Raw genomic sequence first — 23,776 nt, 5'->3', positions numbered from 1 at the left:
TAGTAGGAACTGCAGATGCTGGAGAATCTGAGATAACAAGGTGTGGAGCTGGATGAACACAGCAGGCCAAGCAGCATCAGAGGAGCAGGAAAAGCTTCTTCTTCTTTCTGAAGAAGGGTCTAGGCCCGAAACGTCAGCCTTCCTGCTCCTCTGATGCTGCTTGGCCTGCTGTGTTCATCCAGCTCTACACCTTGTTATCATGATCACTGTACCTGTTTTTGGGAGCTATTGCCCTGATTAGTACAAACAGTTGATAAATAGCAATAGCTCATGAATGTGAAATGTTTAGAGTGATTGGATTTTGAATGTGAAGGCAAGGTATTTGCTTTTTCATTAATTTGAATTATGAACAATTACATGACTTCAAATCAAGGCTGGGTCTCTGGATTAATAGTCCAGCGGTAATACCACTGGCCTATCATTATTTGGACAAATTTCAATCATGCTCACAAATGTAGCCTTCTTGGTTTGGTATCTATTTTTATGCCAAATTGTAAAATGCCTTAGGACATTTCTTTAGTTTAACAGTATTATTTAAATGTAAACCATTATTCATGTTGTTGCCATAGGTATGTTCACGGCTGTTGGTTCATTTGACTGTGTTAAATATCCAGGGATTATTGAAGGACATTAGAAAGACGTGGAAGAACCCCAGGCAAATTGTAGAATTGGTTCAATAAAACCCCAGGCATATTTTGAAGATATAGGTATAACAACCATAAACAAAAACGTGTAATCTTCCTTGGTTGAATAAATTGTATGTCATCAAAATTATGCTGCATACAAATTGTTCTAGTATATTTGAATGACAGCAATGATTTGGCCCAATACTTTTAATCTAATGCTTTTTCATATTTTAGGTTTTTTTTAGCATTTCAAGAGGCAATTTCCTTGAGAAGCAAAAATTATGTGGCATTTTGTAGGTAAAATGCTACTGAGCCACTGACAGATTTGTTGCAGTGATGAATGAAATTGCTCTGAAATTCTAAGTATCTGACAAGATGTCAGTGGCATTGCTGCAAGCCATTGAATTAGAAAATAAAAGATTGATTGTTGTAATGGATAATTCTTTCAGCACCAATAATTCTATGTCAGCTGAACAATGGAACTAAATATGTTAAATAATATTTATCTAATGGTAATGCAGAAAGCAATAAATATTAGGCGATTGGTTAAGCAGGGCTAACTTTTGCCCTTTGTCTTTCTCATTTTATTAACTATTAGGCAGGTTTTCAAGGCTGACTATCTTAGGAGGTCAGGGTAATGATCTCAAACAGCCTTGATAAGCGTTCTCACTGAGTGGATCCCTTCTAAACTTAACGTGCTAAAGTGCCACGTTCTGCACAGTTAGATACTTCTACAATTAATAGTGTCCCTCCATTGAATAGGACAAGGCCTCAAGGTATTTGCAACTAGTTTTTGTTATTCAAAAATTAATTTAAAAGACCAGTATGATGTTTGAAGTGACCCCAGCTTTCTTTCAGTCAGTACCCAAGTGAGAGCCTTTCTTTCGTTGCCTAACATAATGAAAATCAGACAAAACCTCACTTTCTAAACATATACAAAAATAATTGCAGCTAATTTAAATCATCATTATTAGATAGCAGCAAATTATTTTTTTGATTGCTAGAATGTAATGATATCCATTTTTAACTGGTCCCTCAACCAAAAAGCTACACTCCATGCTGATGTACAAAATATATTAATGTCAGATGCAGCGCTCTGAATGAAGCGGTTTCAGAATAGGCTGGTCAAATTGGTCAAAATCTTTGAGGTTACTACATGGTATCAGACTAAGCTGAAGAGGAACCTTTGAAGATATGTCAGATGGTATTATTTTTCATTGCTAGTATGAATAATTCACAAATTATAAATTACTTGTATTTCTAAATGCACTGTGTGACGTACCATAAATGCCACCTGATTGGGAATGATATTCTATTTTGGCTAATTTCTGCTTCTGGTAAATTGCTGTCATTACTGAGGCCACATCACAAGTGAGGAAAGTGTGCTATTTGCACATGCAGATCTCATGCAGATTGCCACTCTGTCCTTCTTTTTCACCAAAGGCAGGAGTTGTGCATTTCTGAGAGGAGATTCTGATCAGGGTTCCTTCAGAAATGTGGAGCCATACCTCCATTCTGACAGTTCTCTTGTAGCACAGAGCTGCCACGATAAGGCAAATTACATCCCCTTATCACAGCCATCAGGTGCCATATTCTGAAATGTAAAGATCCTGACAATCACTTTAACAGCTGCTGTCAAACAGTAAGTACATAAAGGTAAGTGTAATGTTAGGGTTCTTGCAGGGTAGGATGACAGTTGAATGGGGGTATTTGGTATTAGGTAAGTCAAGTGTCAGGTGGATAGAGTGTCAGGTGCCAGGTAAGTTGGGTGCCAGTTGGTTAGGGGTAGGAAGCCTGGTAAGTAGCGTTTCAGATGGATAGGGTGCCAGTGTTCCAGTGTGCCAGGTAAGTAGGGTGCCAGCAAGGTAGGATGGAGGAAATGGTGCCAAATAGGTGGACTGTCAGGATGCAAGGTGTCAAGGGGGCAAGGTAGGTCATTGCATTCTACCAATTGAAAATGGTTAGATGCAGTTATTTTAGACTGGGTTGAGTTAACCGGGAAATATTGGGTCTGGTAGAGTAATTGCTGGAGTAATTTAGTACAAAGCTATGGATCCACGCTGTTCCCATTGTCTGAATCTATATTACAAAGATTTATCCAATTTTCCATTAAAAATGCATATTTTTGTACTTTAACCAGTTCACTTAGTAAAAGATCCTTGAGTTAACAAAGACTTTAGTCACCTAACCCCTTTCCCACTTCTATTGACAAATTTTAAATTGATGACCTGGTGTTACTGATTTGTCAGCAGACAATATAGTTCTACGTTCATTTGATTAAATTTGGCAATTGTAAAAATATATTAAATCTGCTTTTCGCTTGCTATTCTTGTCACATGTGTTCCTTGCCACATTCCGTAGACAACTGGAACCACATTGGCATAGCAGCAATGCCATGGACTCTGCGTTAGCAACGTAAAGTAGTGAAGCACATGCTTCAATTGTCCTGCTCTTGAGTACTCACAAGGATACAAGGAAATCATGTCATAATGCACTATAAAAAATATTTGTAAAATTAAACAAATTAATCAAGCTAAAGTTTTGGGATTTTGTTCTATAGGTGTTCTATTTACAAAAAAAATGTTCGTCTTACGTCTTATGTATATGTGAAGTAGAGGGCTTGAGGTGTTATGATCATAGTGAAAATGGACTATCAATAGTCAACTTTTGTCATTTGACTTTAACACCTGAAACAGTCATGAACTGAAAAATAGAGATAACACAGTGTGGAGCTGGAGGAACATAGCAGGCCAGGCAGCATCAGAGCAGCAGGAAAGTTGACATTTCGGGTCGGGACCCTTCTTCAGAAATGGACCTGAAATGGCTGCCATGATCACCTGAGAAGCCCAGGCAACCCACATGGAATATACCAAACCAGCTGCAATGCAATTATGAGTCTAATCAAGAAGCACAAAAACTCAATGAGGTGTCAAGAAATTAGCATCTCCTACTTTACTTGCACCTGCATGTCAAATTCACAGATTGGGAGGTGAAATGATTCCTCATTTGAAAAAGACCAATCAAACTAGACTTGGAATAAATAAACAAGGCAGCAGGGTTTGAGTGAAGATTTGTAGCTCAGGTGCTGGTTGTAGATATTGGTGTGATCGCTGAGCTGAGAGGCTTGATAGCAGATGTTTTGTCCCCTGACTAGGTGACATCCACAGTGCTATGGAACCTCCTGTGAACACAAGACAACAGCGCTTCATAGGAGGCTCCACACCAAACAATTTGCATTGAGCATCAAAAAAGAGAAACCAACATATATTGATAATATATATACTGAAAGCTCCTCCCACCCTCATTCCTTAATCTCAGAAACCAACATCAGTGAAAAGCAACTTGGAACAACAATACCATTAATTGAGAACTCCAAGTTATCTACAAACATTGCCATTTCAGAGGAAACAGGACAACAGCTAAACCACTGGGACCCAGTTTTCAGTCTCACAACTCAAGGCATCGAAAGGCTTCCAATTACAATCAGGTATACCTATCTTCACCTCCAATTCTTTTTAAACCTTTATTATCATGCTTGTGAGTATGTTGATGTCATGCTTTCTTATTTTCTGCTCAAGAAAGCCTTGCAATTAGACTCTGATATTTTAATCTAGTTAATTATGTTGATTGCTACATTCTAAAGGTTGTGACTGCTTGAAGGCATTAAAAGGAGAGAAGCTGATCACCACTCCTCATGTGATCATAACAGAGTTACAGAAATATTAATAGTCTCTGATTATTTCAAAATAGGAAGGGGAGCTTAATGTTTCTTAAAGTACATGATCAATAGTTGCTGGTTGTAATTGCATAAGGACTGCTGAAGTAACCATTGTGAAGTATATTAATCAAAGGTCTCCAGATGAATGCTTATCCCAAACATCTTCTTCAAGGACTTTGTCCATAGGAAGGACAATACTCTCCTGGCCTATCTCTCTATACTATCTCCCACAAACTTAAGGCCATCCAAAATTTTGTTGCCTGAACCCTGATATCTGCAAGGTCTTATGCATCCATTACGCTTGTGCTCACTGACCTATATTGATTCCCAGTTCAGCATCACTTTGAAACTTTTCATCCTTATTTTCAAAACCCTCACCAGACTTACTCCTCCCTCCCTCTGCCAACTCCTCGAGCCTTACATCTCTCTGAGGTGTCTGTGGTCCTTTAATTTTGGCCCTTTATGTGTCCTTGATTTTAATCAGTTCAAACCGAATCAGCGGTTCAAGTATATCACACTATTTAAGTAACTTGAATTCTACTAACAATAAGATGGCACTGTATTCAAATCTTTATCTTTCTTTGTTATTTCACTCAAATTCAGGTGATACAGGAGAGGTCTGGCGCTCCAGTCAGCCTAGTTTTTTTGGTGCTGACACCATTAATGTAACTCACTGCATGAGAATAGACTGATTGTCCCAATTACATTATTTAAAAAATCTGTGTTTAGGACACTTCTGAGATAATCCACTAAAACAGTCGTAATTGTCAATCTGGAAAAAAAGCTGAATAATTCTTAGAACCATAAGACTTTAAAATAATTAATAGGCAGAGGGTAAATTGAAGGGAAGGTTAAAAATTGGAAAGAAAGAAGCGAGCAGAGGTGCATGGTGTAAAAGAATAATAACAATAAAGCAAAGAGTGAGGGATTTTTCAAGTGTAAAGAACATTGATGCCAGAGTAATTTTTACATTAAATAAAATATGATAGTTATGGTAGAATGGATGCATGTAGCAGGTGCTGAGCATGAAAATGATCCAGAGCAAACACATAAGTAGTAAATGTTTACAGCTTAAGGAAATTCAGAACCGAGTTGAGGAACTGAGTTGAATTAGCTGGAATGGACTGGGAAAGGTGTTTAGCAGAACAGTTGATGAACTATGGCTAATAATTAAGAATATAGTTCCCGGCTTACAACAAAGATAGATCCCAATGAGAAAAATAAACCAACAATGCAAATTAAGAATAGTAACAGATTGGAACAAAAAATAATGTGGCAAAGATGAGAAGCAAGTTAGAGGATTAGGAAAGCTTCAAAAACCAAAAAATAATGGAGAGGGAAATAAACTTTGAGGATAAACTAATCAGCAACACAAAACAGATGGTAAGTGCTTTTGTAAATTTATAGAAAAGAAGAGCGATGTCAAAGTGAACATCTATCACTAAGGCTGATAAGTTTCTTGCACCTGATGGGCTGCATCCTAGCTTAATAAAGAAGGTAGCTGCAGAAACAGAGATGCACCAGTAGTAATCTTCCAAGAAATTGGGAAGGTGGAAAAGTACCAGAAGATTGGAAAACTGCTAATGTTACACTCTTATTCAAATAGTGAGGGGGAAAAAAATATAGGGAACTATAGGCCAGTTAGCTTAATACCTGTCATTGGGAATGTATTAGTGTCCATAATAAAGAATGTAATAGCGAGCATTTAGAAATACATAATATAATCAAACGGTCAGCATGGCTTCATGAGGTGGACATGCCTGACAAATTTATTAAAACTCTTTGAGGAAGTAAAAAGCAAAATTGATAAAGGGAAACAGCAGATGTAATGTTGCTGGAATTCCAAAAGGCATTTGCTAAGGTACCAGACACAAGGCTATTTAATAAGATAAGAACGATGATGCTGGTGGTAGCATATTAGCATGGGTAGAGGATTGGATAACAAACAGAAGGCAGAAATTTTAGCCAATGAAGGCATTTTCAGCTTGGCAAGCTGAAACTAATGAATTGCCATGGGGATCATGTGGTTCAAGTATATCACACTATTTAGGTAACTTGAATTCTACTAACAATAAGATGGCACTATATTCAAATCTCAATCTCTATCTTTCTTTGTTATCTCACTCAAATTCAGGTGATACAGGAGAGGTCTAACACTCCAGTCAGCCTGCTGGAACCACTATTTACTGTATATGTTTGCAATATAAATTAATGATTTTGGTAAGCAAGTGAATGTACTGTCACTCAGTTTGTGGATAACACAAAAATAAGTGGGAGGGAAAGTTGAGGGGATGGAGCAAGAGTCTATAGAAGGATATAGACAGATTAAGCAAGTGGGCAAAAGTCTTGGCAGTTGAAACATAAAAGGTAGGAAACTGTGAGTCTACACACTTTGCCAGGAAGAATAGAGGAGCTGAATATTATTTAAAATGAAGAAAGACTGCAGAAATCTGCAGCACAGAGTGATTCGGCAATCCTTGTACAAGAATCACAAAATCACATTTAAGTTCAGCTGGTAGTGGGGAAATATTGGTTGTTACTTCAAAGGAAATGGAGTATAAGAATAGGAAAGTCTTGCTAAAACAATACAAGGCACCAGTTAAACCACACTAAGAATACTGTTGAGCAGTTTTGGGCCGTTCATATAAGAAAAGATATATTGGCATTGGAGGCAATCCAGAGAAAGTTCAATAGGTTTTATCCAGGGTATGGAGTGTTTTTCTTATGAGGAGAAGTTGAATAGTTTGGTTGTGTATTCATTGCAGTTTAAAAGAAGAAGAAAGTGAGACAACTTTATTGAAACATACAAGATTCTTGAGGGATTGACAGGGTACATGCTGAGAGGTTGTTTCCTTTCGTTGGAGAGCCTAGGACAACAGAGCATAGCCTCAGTGTAAAGGCTCACTGTTTAAGACAGAGATGAAGAATTACTTCTCACAGATGATAATAAATGTGTGGATTTTTTTTTACCGCAGAGGGCTGTCAAGGCTAGGTTGTTAAGTATATTTGAGGCTAAGATAGACAGAAGAGATTTGGATCTCAAAGGAGATAGACCTATCATCTGTGTCACCTCATAGCCCTTGTAACAATGCTTATCATATCAATGTATCTTTTACCTGATTGTTACCATACAATAATGCTACATCTTGTTCAGGGAATTTAAACCTGAATGATTAATCCCAAAACTATTTGAGTGTGAAATTGGTCTCGCTTGCAACACTTGTTTTAACATTAGAGAAGCCGGACACCCTGCCAATGCAGTGCATAATGCTTCTTGCTCAGTCATGGGGTACCCATGTTGGGAAGAGTACTCACATAGGCATCCTATACTTGTACATAAATAACCCAGTTAGCCAGAGAGTGTTGTCAGACTTCTTCATTACCAAATTGGTGCATGATTTACAAAATTAGACATTGCTTTTGTTTATCAATCCTGTTATAACATTCATGCAACCGAAGAACAGCCCAACACTAGCATCATTGAAAAGGCCAGCCACTCAATCTGTGAGCCACCTGTTAGAGAAACCTGTCCCAGAGGTTAGAGATAAGACATGCATGAGGACTGAATTTACAGCAGTCAAGTTGTAGGGTAAGGATAACTCATGTAGCAGTTTCATGAAGTGAAAGCCCACAGTCATGTTCTGCTTCAGAGGACTCTGGTGAAGACTTAATTGGGGCACTATGGAAGAAAGTTAAAATGCAAATGCTAATTGAGATACTGAAGGCATTGGCAGTCTGCCAATCCATGTTCACTGTTAGGGAACAGGGAGTCATTGGATGCAAGCTATCAGAAGGCATCACAGAGTATCCCACCTCACAGCCCCTGCTCCAACTTCCCGTCACACTGCAAATCCAGAAGCACTGTTACTGCTCTCCAAACCTGTTGCAGTCTTTGTGTGATAGGTCAGCTAGTCCCCTAGTCTACCTGCCACAATACTCCGTGCCAAATATAACAGTGCGTTACTGCTACCAAAACTCTCCAAAGAATTTCCACAAACTTTTCAATAGCAGACATTGGTCTAAATCTCCTTACTTTGAGATAAAGGGAAGAGTGAGCAGTAAGCATTGCAATATGATTGACTAAATGCAGCCTGATGCCTGGGGCCATGATGGGAGCCAGAGAGTTGTACCATGCCATTGGGGGAATGAGAGTCAGGCCACCTGGAGAACAATAATTAGACAGCTGTAAGTGGACTGGATAGCCATGGAGGTTAGGGGAATGGTGTCTGTATGAAAAGCGTCACTCAAGACAGCTGCAGTGTCAGACTGATGTGTGTTCATAGCTTCATAGCCCATTCCTTCTCAGCAGAATTAATCAGTAATTCCCAGGCCTGGGTGAGTGCGTGAGTTTGGATGGTTGGTGATGAAATAAGTGGGGGTGGGTTGTGTGTGAGTAAGTGAGTGTGTCAATGGGTTTGGTTGGATTGGTAAAGGTGTAAGAGGATGGGTGGAGGAAGTTGGGGGTTGTGTGTGGGAATGGTTGACTGCATCTGAGTAGATGGATGTTTCTGAGCTATTCACACACCCAGCCTTACTCTCTTCCTCCTCTACCACCAAAGACCTACTTAAATGCCAAATGGGAGATGAGGAAAATCCAGACTGAAAAGCGTGCTATTTCTGGTTCCCAATTTCATAAGAACTCCACTGTGGCTATCTTAGAATGTACCCCATCAGAAGCAAACCAAGAATTAAACCTACAGTGATTGGAACCAGGTGAATCTTGATGACTATGAAATCCCTGACTGGGGTCATTAACCTGGACCAATCAGGAAGCCCTGGATGACCAATATAAACAGGGGATCCTGGCCAAGTTGGCCATTAATAGGTCCAGGCAGCAGGTCATGGAGGGGCTTCTTATTGTCAACAGCCTGTCCCTCTTCAGTGGCTACGTGCGGGCCTGGGTGTCCCTGGAGAAGGGGCACACGTTATGCCCTGATGCTCTTGATGCCTTTTGGGACAGGTGGGCATCACGGGGTGTGGAGTGCTTTATTTCCCCCTCAAATTCTATTTTACTTTGATCCCTACCCTCCCCTTTACCTTTTCATTCACATAGGCATTGCCCTCAGAGCGGTCTGCTTGCTACTGGTTCTTTGCTCACATGGGTGTTTTTCCTGGTGGTGGGCGATCAATAAAGTTATTTACACATCTGGTGTTTTTACTGTGTCTTGCACCTCTACAAAAAAACCCAAAAACTATATAAACAGGGGATTCAGAATGTCTCCTCAGTTCAGGCAATTGACTCGAGCTGGCTGGTCACAGCCAGTGTATTGCGTACAAGTAAATAAATGATGACTTGTTGACAGGATACCGGTCTCTGTTCAGTTATTTCAGTGGTAACAGGAGAAAACAGGATGTGCCTGAAGAACATTCATCGCAACAATCACCTTGGATTTGGGGTAAGCATTTATGGCATAATGCCTTTATTTGGGAAGCTTGACTCATTTGATCCTGCCATTGAAGACTGGACCCAGTTTGTGGAAAGAACGTGATATTTTTTCCAGGCAAATGACAGTGGGACAGATGCAAAGCAACAACTAATCTGTCTGGCTGCGTGTGGACCCACAGCATTTTTAGTTATAAGGGGCTTAATTTTCCCAGAGGCACCAGATGCTAAAACCTTCCAAGAGTTGTCAGAGTCAGTTCAGAAATATTATGAACCCAAATCTCCTCTAATTCTGAGACACTATTGGACATATTCAGCTGTTAGACCACTGAGGGATTCCATATTGGGATTTTTGACGAGGTTGAGATGACTGGCAGAGGCATGTGATTTTGGGGTAACCCTGAATGAGATGCTGAGAGACAGGTTTGGTACGTGGGATTAATGATATAACTATGCAGAAGCATCTCCTAGCTGAAACCTAACTGGACTTCAAACAGGCACTACAACTGGCTTTGTAATTAGGCCTGTTGGGGGAGAATTGGATTGAGAAAGATTTACCTGGATTGGCTCAACATTTTTCGATTTGAAAATGGCTGCCTCAGTGTAGTCCTAATGAAATACCCAGGAGTTTTTCACGCAGGTCTTGGGGCTATCAAAGTGGCAACAGCCACTTTACATGTTGACCAGGAAGCAATTCAATGATTTTGCAAGGCCCACCCGGTGACATTTGCCTTGAGTGCAAAAGTAGAGGCAGAAATCAGAGGGTTGGAGAGTGAAGTAATCATCAAACTAGTGCAGTTTGTGGAATGGGCAGCACCGGTTGTACCCATTGTGAAGCCTGACAGCTCAGATCACTTTTGTGGGGATTTAAGCAGACGGGAAATCGCTTCTCACAGCTGGGTAAAAATCCAATCCCTCACATAGAGGATTTGTACGCAGAGTAGGCAGGGAGGCTGTCCTTTATGAAGCTGGTCATGAGCCACGCCTACCTGCAATTGTGATGGGATGAGGAGTCCCAGAAATACGCCATAAGAAACATCCATAAGGGTTTATATCAATATACAAGACTTCCATTTGGGGTATTATTAGACTGTGCCTTTTTCTAGCGGACCATGGAGAACATTATACAAGGGCTACCCCAGATTGGCATTTATCTGGATGACATGGTAATAACTGGGAAGACTGATAAAGAGCACTTGGAGAACTTGAACATAGCACTTAAATGTTTCTCCCAGGTGGGCTTTCCCAGAAGGGAAAGATGTGTGTTGCAGGCAATGTAAGTGACCTACTTGGATTAGAGTCGACAAAACTGGTTCACAACTGAAAGTGAGGGTGGTCAAAGGAGTCCTGGCTCCCATGTCTGTCCCAGAGCTTAGGTCTTTTCTTGGGTTAGTGAATTATTACGGAAAATTCATGTGTAACTGGCCTCCATCTTGGCACCTTTACACTTCCTATTGAAAAAAGGTCAGCCTTGGAAATGGTTGCATAGCCAAGACGTAACCTTTAGGGAAGTGAGAAAGCAGTGATTGTCATCTAAATTGTTGGCCCACTACGATCCAAAACGAGACGTAGTGCTGACATGCGATGCCTCTCTGTACGGTATTGGGGTAGTGTTGGCTCATTGGTGGCCCAATGAAGAGGAATGCTCGATAGCCTATCCTTTCCAGACTTCGGCTGATGCCGAACACAAATATGCCCGGATAGAGAAAGAAGGTTTGGCTGTCACTTTTGGTGTGAGGAAATTCCACCAGTACCTTTACGGATGGGAATTTGTCATAGTAACAGATCACACATCCCTGCTAGGGCTACTAAAGGAAAACAAGGCAGTCCTGCCCATAGCTTCTGATAGAAATTCAATGTTGGCCCCTTACTCTCAGCGCGTACAACTTCGAACGCCATCCAGGAAGCCAAGTGACTAATGCAGATGCATTGAGTCACTTCCCACTAGCAGACACTCCACCGATGGTGCCACCCCTGGAAGAGACTGTTCTGGTTTTAAACCTCCTGGACACCCTTCCAGTCACCGCTGACAATATCTGACTGTAGACATACAAAGATCCTGTCCTACTAAAACTAAAACAGCTGGAGGTAATGGGGGAGACAGAAGGGCCATCGCAAACAGGATTAAAACCTCTCTGGACCCAATGAAACCAGATCACCGTAGAGGACGGCATATTACTGTGGGGAGTAATAGTGATTGTCCTGAGTAAACGTCACTGTCAGATACTGGCCAAACTCCACCAGGGTCATCCAGGGGCTTCCAGGATGAAGATGCTAGCAAGGGCTGGATGCCAATATAGCTGCATTGGTGGGGCAGTGCCCAGAGTATCAACAAGGAGAAAAGTTGCCACCAACAGTGGCACCACATTTGTGGGAATGGCCAGGAAAACCCTGGATTCAGTTACATTTCGACTGTGCCAGTCTTTTAATGGGCTCAGTGATCCTGGTCATTGTGGATGCCCATTCCAAGTGATTTGACCTGCATAAAGTTAATTCGGCAAACTCAGGGATGACCGTTGAGAAGCTGCAAGCATTGTTCACAATACATGGACTCCTGAAAGTATTGGTCACAGACAAGGAGACATCATTTGCCTGCAGGGGATTTGAGTATTTCATGAAGTTAAATGGCATTTGGCACATAAGGATGACTCCACACCATCCATCATCCAATGGTCTGGCAGAAAGAGTGGTCCAAACATTCAAGGCAGGTTTAAAGAAGCAGCTTACAATGTCAATCGATACTAACAATCCCTATTCCTGTTGGATTATAGGACCACTACTCACACAACAACAGGAATAGCTCCAGCAGATTTGCTGATGGGGAAAAGACTCCACACCGGGTTAAACCTGATATTCCCAGACCTTGGGGTGGGGAACAGGGGAGAAATAGCAGCAGAAACACGAATGCCGGTCACATGCCTCCTCTAAGTGAGAGAGGCAGTTTAATTCATGGGATGAAGTTTGGCGCTGGAACCATGGAAATGGACCCATTTGAGTACGAGGTGAGGTTGATGCGAGGTCAGATCCTGTGAATTACAAAGTTTGGATAGGTGAGGCGGTCCTGAACAAACACATGGATCACCTGAAAGCTGTTACCTCGCAAACGGGGCAGGAGCAAAACATACCTAGCTCCTAAGAGCAGCCAGAAAGCCTGTCGGAAATGGTAGGTTCTCCCCTCCATCTAGTGTCAAGGGAACTTCAGAGTCCGAGATGGATGCAGCCTTGATACCATTACCGCCAGAAGAAGGGGAGGAAACTCTCCTGAAACGCTCGGGATGCAAAAGACAGGCCATGGACCCATACACACCTCCCGTGTCATAGTCCGAATCTGAGGATGCGGACCTGGGGCAAAATCGTCACAGGAAATGCTACAAGAGAAAGACCAGGCCTACAACCCTGGTCTTAGTGGGGGCGGGATGTAATGATTGAAATCAGGTTGATCTTGTTGACTATGAGATCCTTAGCAACCAACCACTGCTGCTGACCTCCATCGGGCACACCTTGCTTCACCACCACTCCCAAGGCTTTGGCCCCAACCATTGCTTTGTCACTGCTGCCGCCATCTTTCACCGCTGCCGCCTCATCGCTGACTGCCTTGCCACCACCATCCAGGCTCGCACTGGGCCCCAGCTGTTGCCAAGCTCCGTTGCCGCATTAGCCAACTTACTGCAGTGTCCTGCTCTAGCACGGCTCCGGACATTGATGAAGCCATGATGTTGCCTACTGTGACCAACTTCATGGCCATACTTCAAAGACCCCCAGCTGCTGCCATTACCATCGCTGCCTCCATGATCGAGTTCCCTTCAGAAGGTAAGTAGAGAAAGAAAAAGAAACTAAAGGACTTAAATGAAGAAAAAAAAACAAGAAAGAGAAAACAAGAAAGAAGAAAGTAAAGTTGTCGAAGTGGACAAGCTTCGGTGAAGAGATCTACTCTGCCGCCATCTTTCCCATTCCAACAAATCATGCAAAGTCATAGTAGGTGTGACATTCTCAAGTTCGTGAAGAAGGGAGGGTGAATTGGGAGACTTTATAAACGCGTTAAGTACAACTTAAAGACCGAATGGGAAGTTACTGTTGTGACGTTTGAACTGGCGACAGCTGCCTGGCTTTTCTTGATAGTCAGGCCCGGGTCAGCAGCTGACATCTTTACATTCGGTCAAATGCTGGCTTGAAGTCAAGTGCCATCACTTTCACCTCATTTCTGGAATTCAGATCCTTTGCATGTGTTTGGACCAAAGCTGTAATCAAGCTAGGAGCTGAGTGAACCTAGTGAAAAAAAGCTCAAACTGAATCTCATTGAGCAGCTTATTGGTGAGCAGATGCTTGATAACACTGTCAAGAATCTCTTTCATCAATTCACTGTTGTTTGAAAGTAGACTGATTCGACAGTCATTAACTGGTTGGATTCTTCCTATCTTTTGTGGATGGAGCATGTTAGGACAAGGTTGAACATTGCTGGGAGGATGCCATTAAGTTCATGGACAACTCAGGATAGGCAATAGATGCCAGATTCCTAAAAGGTGATAATTGAATGAATTTTAATTTAACTTAGTTCTGTAAACTTTCTGTCAACTGTTTCATTTATTTTTTTCTTACAATGCCCAACTAGCAGCTGTCTAACTTGTGTATGGTTTAATTAAAAGAGTAGAAAGAAGATTGGTGGCAGTAAACTATCCAAAACAGAATAGCAAATACTATTGGCATGGTGTCTGAAATTACAACCGTCTCCAGCATTTTAGCTCTTTCAGCTATTTCTGAAATTGTCCATCTTATCAATAAGGCCATGTTGAAAAAGGCAGTCAGCAGTAGTTCCCTTCCACTGAGTGTAGTTTCCCTTTTAGAGGGACAGACTACCTTTAAAAGAAGGTGCTGCTTAACTCCTCAGTGAGTATTCACACAGCCAGCAGCAAAGGCCCCATTTGGTCCAATAGTTCAATCAGGTACATGGGAACACTGCAACAAATTTAAATTCTGCCTAGCTCGAAATCCTTCAGAAAGAACGTTTCCCTAGAAATTGAAGGAAATGTTATCTGAAAGATACATAATTATTGCACTTTCCTGAGGATATTCCAAAGAGCTATGGGGAAAGAACAGGGGAGTGAGACGAATTCAAAGTCACTTTTAAAGAATAGCACAAGGGTGATGATCCAAAAGGCCTCCTTCTGTGTTGTATCATTCTACGATTCTATGTGAAAGCCGTTTGAACTAATGTACTGATCTACTTGTAGCTTGTACTTGTAATGTCATTAAGTTAAAAAATTGCTCTCTGGTTTTGTGCCTGTAATTTTCTCATTGGCTGGGCATTGAAAAGTTAATTAGCTACCTGATTGAAAAGAATCCCATCTGATGTGTAAGTATAGGACATAACTATAGACCTTGATCTGATGTTAGACTGACTAATAAAGGATAAAACTCAGTTTTCATTGACACTTTTCCACTGGTACATGAGTACATGGGAGATTGAACTTTTGATATCAACATGTAAGATCCCATTAAACTTGTCATTTCTGACCACTCAGTACTCAGATGATGGTTTATTGTAACTGAAATGACATTTGATGTAGATATATGAAAATATGAGTTTTAACGTACGCCAGATCATTTTCCAAATCCCATTTACTTTCACTAACTTGAAATGTACGGCTTAGAATGATAAGCATTCCACAGTTGATGTGTTCTGTACAAAGGTTTTAACGATGTGACTGTAAATTTCAGTTGCTTCCCTTTTTGTTATGCAATGTGCTTTAATAATTTGGTTATTCATAACTCTGAATTAAAATAAAACCCACTGTATAATATTAGAAACCTAGAATCCCCTTGAACCTTGGCGATAGACTGGAAGTGAGGCAGTGTGGGACATCATACCTTCCATTACCTTGATTGTGTTACAACGATTATCTTAAATTTTAGGGACACGGACATTTGAAGAATAGGAATGGATGAACTGCACCTGTGGAAGTGCAACAGAAATATATGACCTACTCTGGCAATCTGAACTCAGAACAGCATTGAGAAACAGGCTGCCCATAGCTGAAAATTGCCCCCAAGCTATCTTATAATTAAAACTTGAAATGATGCTGTGGGATGTCAGTCTGTGAAACCTTATTAACAAATTCTTCACTCCACCACTTTAACAAAAGCATTAAACAGCCACCCTTCCCCCACCCATTTTCCCAGTGTAAAATAAATGGATTGACTTTTCAGTTCAAATAGTGACAAGAGGTATTTCTGTGTTAAGTGTTTTATCCAAGTATCCCAAAGTGCAATGCCAGGGCTGTGGAATGTAATTGATATTGTAGTCACAAGGCTATTATAATCAAGAGATTTTAGGTGGTGTTATCGAGCAGTAGTATGCATAATATCACTAACTTAGTATTGAATTTCAGTCTTCTAATTTTTCCCCTTTTACTGACAAAAAAATGTTAGGGATAGTAGTTATGTCAGTCTGGAACTCACATTCCTGTGTATTGAGATTCTTTGCTGACAGAAAAATCTCACAAAATATCCCTGCAATGATAATGTGACATTTTTCATACATCTTCCCATTTTAGTGACGTTTTTCAGAATCTGTGTGAGGCAATAAACCAGTGCCTATGTTTCACACTGGTTAATAATTATTTTCTCTTAACTGTGTTTTTCTGTCCATTCATTGTGCTGCAGATCCACTACTGGTGGTGAAGAAGCAATCTCCCTCTTCATCAGTGAAACAGGAATCAACAGGAAATAACAGATGGATTCCATTTCTAAAAGCCATTTTTACTGCTAGAATTTTTGAAGCCCTGTTTTGTTTTAGGGTTTTGCAGGTTTCTGAATAGATTTGACAACTGGTAACATAACATTTAAAGTAGCTTATTAAAAGTGCTTGCTGTTTCACTGCTGCAATAAAATAATGAGCAGTTCATTACAGGCAGATTCTGTGCTTGTTATACATTCTGTGTTGATATTACACAATGTATGTATGTTCCCCTACATTATACTGGATAATAATGTAAAATCTAAATCATTAGTGGATGTAGACACTCTGTGCAGGTCAAGGGTTGCAAAATGAAATTACTTGACATTTACTGCTGTTCTGCATTGATGAGGAATAAGGAAAAGAGTTGAGTTCATATTAGCTTCAGAATATTTCTGATATTTCTCTAATGACATTTTGATCTAATGTACCACAAGCTTGTTTGATATAATCTTGCATCTAACTTTCATTAAGCTATTTATAGAGCGTAAAAATAATTGACATAATAACTTGAATATTTATAAAACCAGTAATCAAGTTTCCTGTACATTAAAAAAAATAGTGATGGCCATCTTAGAAATGGAGGATTTTACTTTGTGTGTCAGCAAACATTCTTTCTATTTTTCCATGCTGTAGTGGAGGTACCAATGAAGTGTTGAGGTTGGTTGGCTCGCCGAGCTGGTTTGTTGTTTCACAGACATTTCGTTACCATGCTGGGTAACATCCTCAGTGCAGCCTCCGATGAAGCATCGGTGTGTTTTCCCGCCTGGTTTTTAAACTCTGGAGTCCATTGAGTTGGATTGCCTCACTTCCGGTTTTCCTTCATTGTGGAATGTATATGGGGTCAAGTTCAATGTGTTTATTAATAGCATGCTTCGTGGAGTGCCAGGCTTCCAGGAATTCTTGTGCTTGTCTCTGCCTAGATTCACTGGAGAGGAAGAGAAGAACAAACAGCTCCCATTCCTGGATGTCATGGTAGAGCACAAGACAAATGGGGAACTGCAAACGAAAGTACACAGAAAAGCCACGCACACAGACCAGGCACTGAACTTCAACAGTAACCACTCCAGCACACACAAACGAAGCTGCATGCGAACACTATTTAAAAGGGCAACAACACACTGCAGCAACATGGAACTACGCCAAGAAGAAGAAGAATACCTCTTCCAGGTTTTCAGGGATAATGGATATCCAAAAAACTGGGTCAGAAGATGCCGACATGAACGACATCAGGAAGATTCTACACGCCCCGACACACTCATCACCCTATCCTACATCAGGAACACATCGGAACTCACCACAAGACTCCTAAGACCACTGGGCATCAGAGTGGCACACAAGCCCATGTCAACCCTACGACAACTGCTCACCCAAACTAAAGACCCACTCCCCGTCATGGACAGGACCAATGTCATCTACAAAATCCCCTGCAGAGACTGTGAGAAACACTACATCGGACAAACAGGAAGGAAACTAACAACAAGGGTACATGAACACCAACTGGCTACAAAAATACACACTCGTCTCAATTCACATGGACAAGGAGAACCACCATTTCGACTGGGACAACACCAAAATTCTGGGACAAGCTAGGCAGAGACAGGCATGAGAATTCCTAGAAGCCTGGCACTCCACAAAGCATGCTATTAATAAACACATTGAACTCAACCCCATATATATTCCACTACGAAGGAAAACCGGAAGTGAGGCAATCCAGCTCAACATACTCCAGATTTTAAAAAGCAGGCCGGAAAACACACCAACGCTTCATCGGAGGCTGCACTGAGGATGTTACCCAGCATGGTAATGAAACGTCTGCGATACAAGAAACCAGCTCGGCGAGCCAACCAATCTCAACACCCACAACCCAAGCTACAAATCTACTCCAAAACGTTAGCACCAATGAAGTCTTCACATCAGTAATTGAAGGAGTAAGTAAAGAGTTAACAACACAACAACTCTGATAAGGAAGTGGACCTTTAGACCAAACCTGGGGAGGAAACATCCGCTGAAACAGCAAGATCCTGCGCGCGAGAAAAAAACAACAGCAGCACTAACCTTCACCCGCTTTGTGAGACGCCTGGAACAGATTAAAGAACTGTGTACATGACTTGGGGGGAGGGTGGCGAGTAACAGCAAATGTATATAAGCTTTGAAATCGTCTGTAATAGCTGGGAAGTTTGGTGAGGCCCCTTTGAGGTCCCTGCTTCTCCCAAAAGCTTTTGTTAATAAAGCTGTGTCTGACTCACTCATTACAGAATTATACTTGGTAATATTTTACCTACAACAGTAATGCTACCATTGCATGAATCACAGTTTCAAATCCATACAGCTAGGGAACTGTTAAACTTGAAATACACATAGATATAATGTTGTAAGAAATAATATTTAATCATCATATTCCACTTCCCTATGTAATTTGATAATTGATGGATATAATTTGTAACTGCATCAAACACAGGCAAGAAGTTAATCAAAAAAGCTCCTCAAATTAACAAAACATATAAATAATATCCCAGATTTTCCAGTTTGAATCAGAAACCCTATTGCCAATTCTAATCAAACAAAAAGGGACAAACTTACATTTAAATCAGTTTAGCCCTCAAATGTCCTTTTCAAGAGAGATCAATCCAGGAATTCTCACAGCCAGAAATGAAGTCAATCAGCATGGAAACACGTTTGCAGCAATCTGTTTTATTTTATATTTATTCATGGGATGTGGGCCAGCATTTACTGCCCTTCCCCTTTTGACCTTGAGAAGCTGGTGGTGAGTTGCTTTCTCGAACTGCGGCAGACAATTTGGTTTAAATACACCCACATGCCATTAGGGAGTGAGTTCCAGGATTTTGATCCATCAACACTAGGAGAATAGCAGCAAGGTATTTCCAAGTCAGAATGGTGAGTAGCTTGGATAGGAACTTACAGCTGGTGATGTTCCCATGTATCTGCTGCCTTTGTCTTTCTAGAGCGGTCATGGGTTTCAAAGGTGCTGTTGAAGGAACATTAGTGAATTTCTGTGCGACATCGTGTAGATTGTACACATTGATGTTCCTAAGTGTCAGAGAGGGAGGGAGTGGATTTTTGTGGATATGGTGTGAATCAAGTGGGACAGCTTTGCCCTGGATGGTGACAAGCTTCTTGATTGTTTTTGGACTATGCTCATCCAGGCAAATGAAGATTATTTTATCACACTCCTGATTTGTCGATGAGGCGTCAAGAGGTGAGTTACTCGCTGCAGGATTTCTAGTCTCTGACCTATTCTTGTAGCTATAGTATTCATATGGTGAGTCCAGTTCAGCTTCTGATCTATGATAACCTCTGGGAAGTTGATAATGCAAATTCAGTGAAGGTAATGCCATTGTATGTCAAATGAATGCTATTCTCTTGTTGGCAATGTTAGAGTGTCATTGCCTGGCACTTGTGTGACATAAATGTTAGTTGCCACTTGTGAGCCCAAATCTGGATATTGACCAGGTATTTAGCCACAGACTGCTTCTGAAGGAGCCACAAACGGTGCTGAACATTGTGCAGTTAGTGAATAGCCCCAGTTCTGATCTTATGATGGAGAGAAGGTCATTTGTCAGGCAGCCGAACATGGCTGAGCCTAGGATACAACCCTGATGAGATCCTGCAGAGATATCTTGGGGCTGAGGTGACTGACCTAAGAGTCAAAGAATCATACAGCACAGAAGATGCCCTTTGACCCATCAAGTCTGCACTGGCCGATCTACACTAATTCCACTTTCCAGCACTTGGCCCATAGCCTTGCATATTAGGACATTTCAAGTGCTCATACACATACATTTTCAGGGTTGTACAGTTCTCCCCTCTACTACCCTCCCAGGCAGTGTCTTCCAGATTCCCACCACCCCCGGATGAAAAATAATCACCTCAAATCCCTTCTAAACCTCTTGCCCTTCACCTTAAAACTATGCCCCTTGTTATTGGTCCTTCAACTAAGGGGAACAGATGGTTCCTATCCATGCTGTTCATTCCCCTCATAATCTTATATACCTCAATCAGGACCACTCTTAATTTCCCCTGCTCTAAAGAAAACAACCTGAGCTTATCCAGCCTCTCGTCATTAACTAAAATACTCCATCCCCAGTCAACATCCTGATGAATCTCCTCTGCACCCCCTACAGTGCAATCACGTCTTTCTTATAGTGAGGTCGTGAGAAGTGCACACAATACTCCAGCTGTGGCCCAACCAAAGTTTTGCACCACACCAACATAATCTCCCTACTCTTACAAAATATACCACGACTGATAAAGGCGAATGTCCCTTATGCCTTCTTAACCACCCTATTAACCTGTCTTGCCACCTTCATAGATCTGTGAACAAGCACCCCAAGATCCCTCAGTTCTTCTGAGTTTCCTTGTCTCCTTCTATTCATTCAGTAATCCCTTGTCTTATGTTGTTAATTCTTCCAAAGTACACTTTTCTGGATTACATTCTATCTGGCACTGATCTGCCCATTAATACTTTCATGACTCCATGACCTTCAACGTTCCCAACCATCTGCCTGCGTGCCAGGTATTATTTCAATCAGCAAAGAGTTTTCTCCCGATTCCCACTGGCTCCTTAATATTATATTCGGTCAAATGCAGCCTTGATGTCAAAAGCAGTCAGTAATCACTCAGCTCCAGAATTCAACTTGTTTGCCCAGATTTAACCCTGAGACCGGAATGAGATTAGGAGCTGAGTGACCATGACCAAACCCAAACTGAGCATCAGTGAGCAGGCTATTACTGGGAAAGTGCTGCTTAATGACCACCCTTCACTTTACAGATGAGTGAGAGTAAAGTAATGGGGTGGTAATTGGATGGTTTGGATTTGTCCTGCTTTTTAGGTACAGGACATACTTGGACAAATTTCCGCAATATAATGTAAATTCTGTACTGGAACTGTTTGGCTAGGGGAGCAGTAAGTTCAGGAGCAAAAGCCTTCAGTACTATTGCAGAATGTTGTTAGGGTCTGCAGCCTTTGCAGTGCCTCCAACTGTTTCTTGATATCACGTGGAGTGAATCAAATTGTCTAAAGACTGGCATCTGTGATGCTGGGGACCTCTAGAGGAGGCCAAGTTGAATTATTCACTCAGTATTTCTAGCTAAAAATATTTGCAAATGCTTCAGCCTTATCTGTTGCTCTCTATTGTTGAGCTTGTTTATGGAGCCTCCTCCTTCAGTGAGTTGTTTAATAGTGCTCTACCATTCACGACTCTACTGTACTCTAGTCAAAAATCACATGACACCAGGTGGTTTAAACGTCCTGCAGCTACTTTGGAAGCTACTGAGAGAAACAAAATGGGGGTGGGGTGTTGGGAGTGTTGGGTGACAAGTAGGTGGAGTTGGTACAGGGTAGAAGACAATTGGGTGAGGTGATAGGGTGACAGGTGGGTGAGACTGTACAAGGTACAAGCTAAAAGGATGAGTGCTTAGGGTTGGTCGAGGGATCAAGTCAGTGTGCTTTGCTGCCAGAGGAGTATTGTTCCCTGATCTGATTAAGCACGTTAATCACTCATAACTTAACAACAACACAATCTTATCACAGCTCACAAATATATATATAAATACATGCACTTCACTGACTGGGCTAGCATGAAGCCGTTTATTGCAAGCTGTTTATTTCCATCTTTGACCTAAAATATGGTTGCAAGCCAACTGTAACTGTTGGCAGTTCAGTGACAGCACCATACTGCAAAATCGTCCAGTCACTCTTGTACATTTCTTAGTACCTTTTTTCCACAGGCCTTTGTCTGTACTAGTGCTCACCTAGTGCCTGCAGCATGATTAGGAGATTGTTGCTGCATTTCTGGACGAGGTAGTGGGTTGACTTGCAGAACCACCTCTTTAAAGGTTTTCTGCCCTAGTAAACAATTGATTGTACTGCTATAAGGAGGAACAGCTGTGCAGAGTGTTTCTTAAATGGTACGAAGTTGAAGTGTAGATGTGCAAAAGGACCTAAGTGTCCTTGATGATAAGTCACTGAAAGCTACCATGCGGATGCAGCAAGCTATTAGGAAGGCCAATGGAGTGTTAGCCTTTATTGCAGAGATTTGAGTACGGAAGTAGCGAAGTCTTGCTTCAGTTGAACGAATAATAAATAAAAATATATTGAAGTTTGATTAGACTGTGCCTGGAATAACGTGTGCAATTTTGGTTGCCTCATTGCGGGAAAGATATTGTTGCCAAAGAAGGGGTGGAATAAAGGCTCACCAGACTTGTTCCCAGGTTGGTGGGACTATCCAAGGAAAAGAGATTGTGCAAACTGAGCCTGTATTCTCCCATGTTTTAAAGAATGAGAGGAGCTCTCATTAAAACCTGCAAAATACCCAAAGGGATAGACAAGGTATATACAAATAAGATGTTTCCCTTGGGTTGGGGAAAGGCTGCAATAGAAACAGAGGACACAATTTAAAAATAAAGGGGATGCCATTTAGGATTGGATTGAGGGGTTTTTTTCCCCAAAGTGTTGTGAATCTTTGGAATTCAGATCATTGAATAGCAGAATAGGTTCGAGGGGCTGAATAGCCTACTCCTAATCCGATGTTCCTATGAATTCTCAACCCCTGATGGTTGTAGAGGCTCAGACTTTGTGTATTTAAAGATAAAGATTGTTCAATTTCTGATTACCCGTGTCATACAGGGTAATGCAGAGAGCGTGGTTGAAAGGCATTGAGGTGTTTGGTCAATGATGATTGCATTAAATGGCAGAGCAGACTCAATGGGTTGAATGGCCTGCTCCTATCCCTGTGCTTCTATCTCAGCATGAGCAGCTGCAGGCTGATGGACAAGTAGCAACAAGGGTCTGGTGGAGTAACAATGTAAGAGAATGAATGTTTGATTTTGAGAGAGGAAAGTGGGATCTTGTCACAAAATTACTTCCCTGGGACAAAGCCTGAGCAATATCACTGATCTGTTTGAGGACTGACTACTAAGCTGCTCAGATACTCTTACAAACTCTTTTGAGTATTGTAAGGTACACTCATGAAGGGAGCATGTTCCCACTGCAGCATTTAGACTTCTGGTAGATGCTGTTTCAGTGCCAAGGGAAACTGAGACAAAGGCCATCAGTGATAGTAACATGTTTGATCAATAATTGTATTTAGGGAGTTCACTGCCGCAACCATACTAGAAATAAAAATTGGTTCCAAGATCTGCACAAAACCCTTCAATATTGACTGCAGTCTTTCCGACCAACATGTCAACATTGCAAGGATTTAGTTGGACATATGCATCACCCTTCTTGAATAGGCAGTCCAATCAAAGTGCTGACCTTAATTCTCTACAGGAGAACCTGTGTGCAACTTAGC

Source organism: Rhincodon typus, chromosome 5 (assembly GCF_021869965.1).
Source record: "Rhincodon typus isolate 14 chromosome 5, sRhiTyp1.1, whole genome shotgun sequence".
NCBI lineage: Eukaryota > Metazoa > Chordata > Chondrichthyes > Orectolobiformes > Rhincodontidae > Rhincodon > Rhincodon typus.
The sequence above is the reverse complement of the archived record's forward strand: the minus strand, read 5'-3'. Positions refer to the sequence as shown.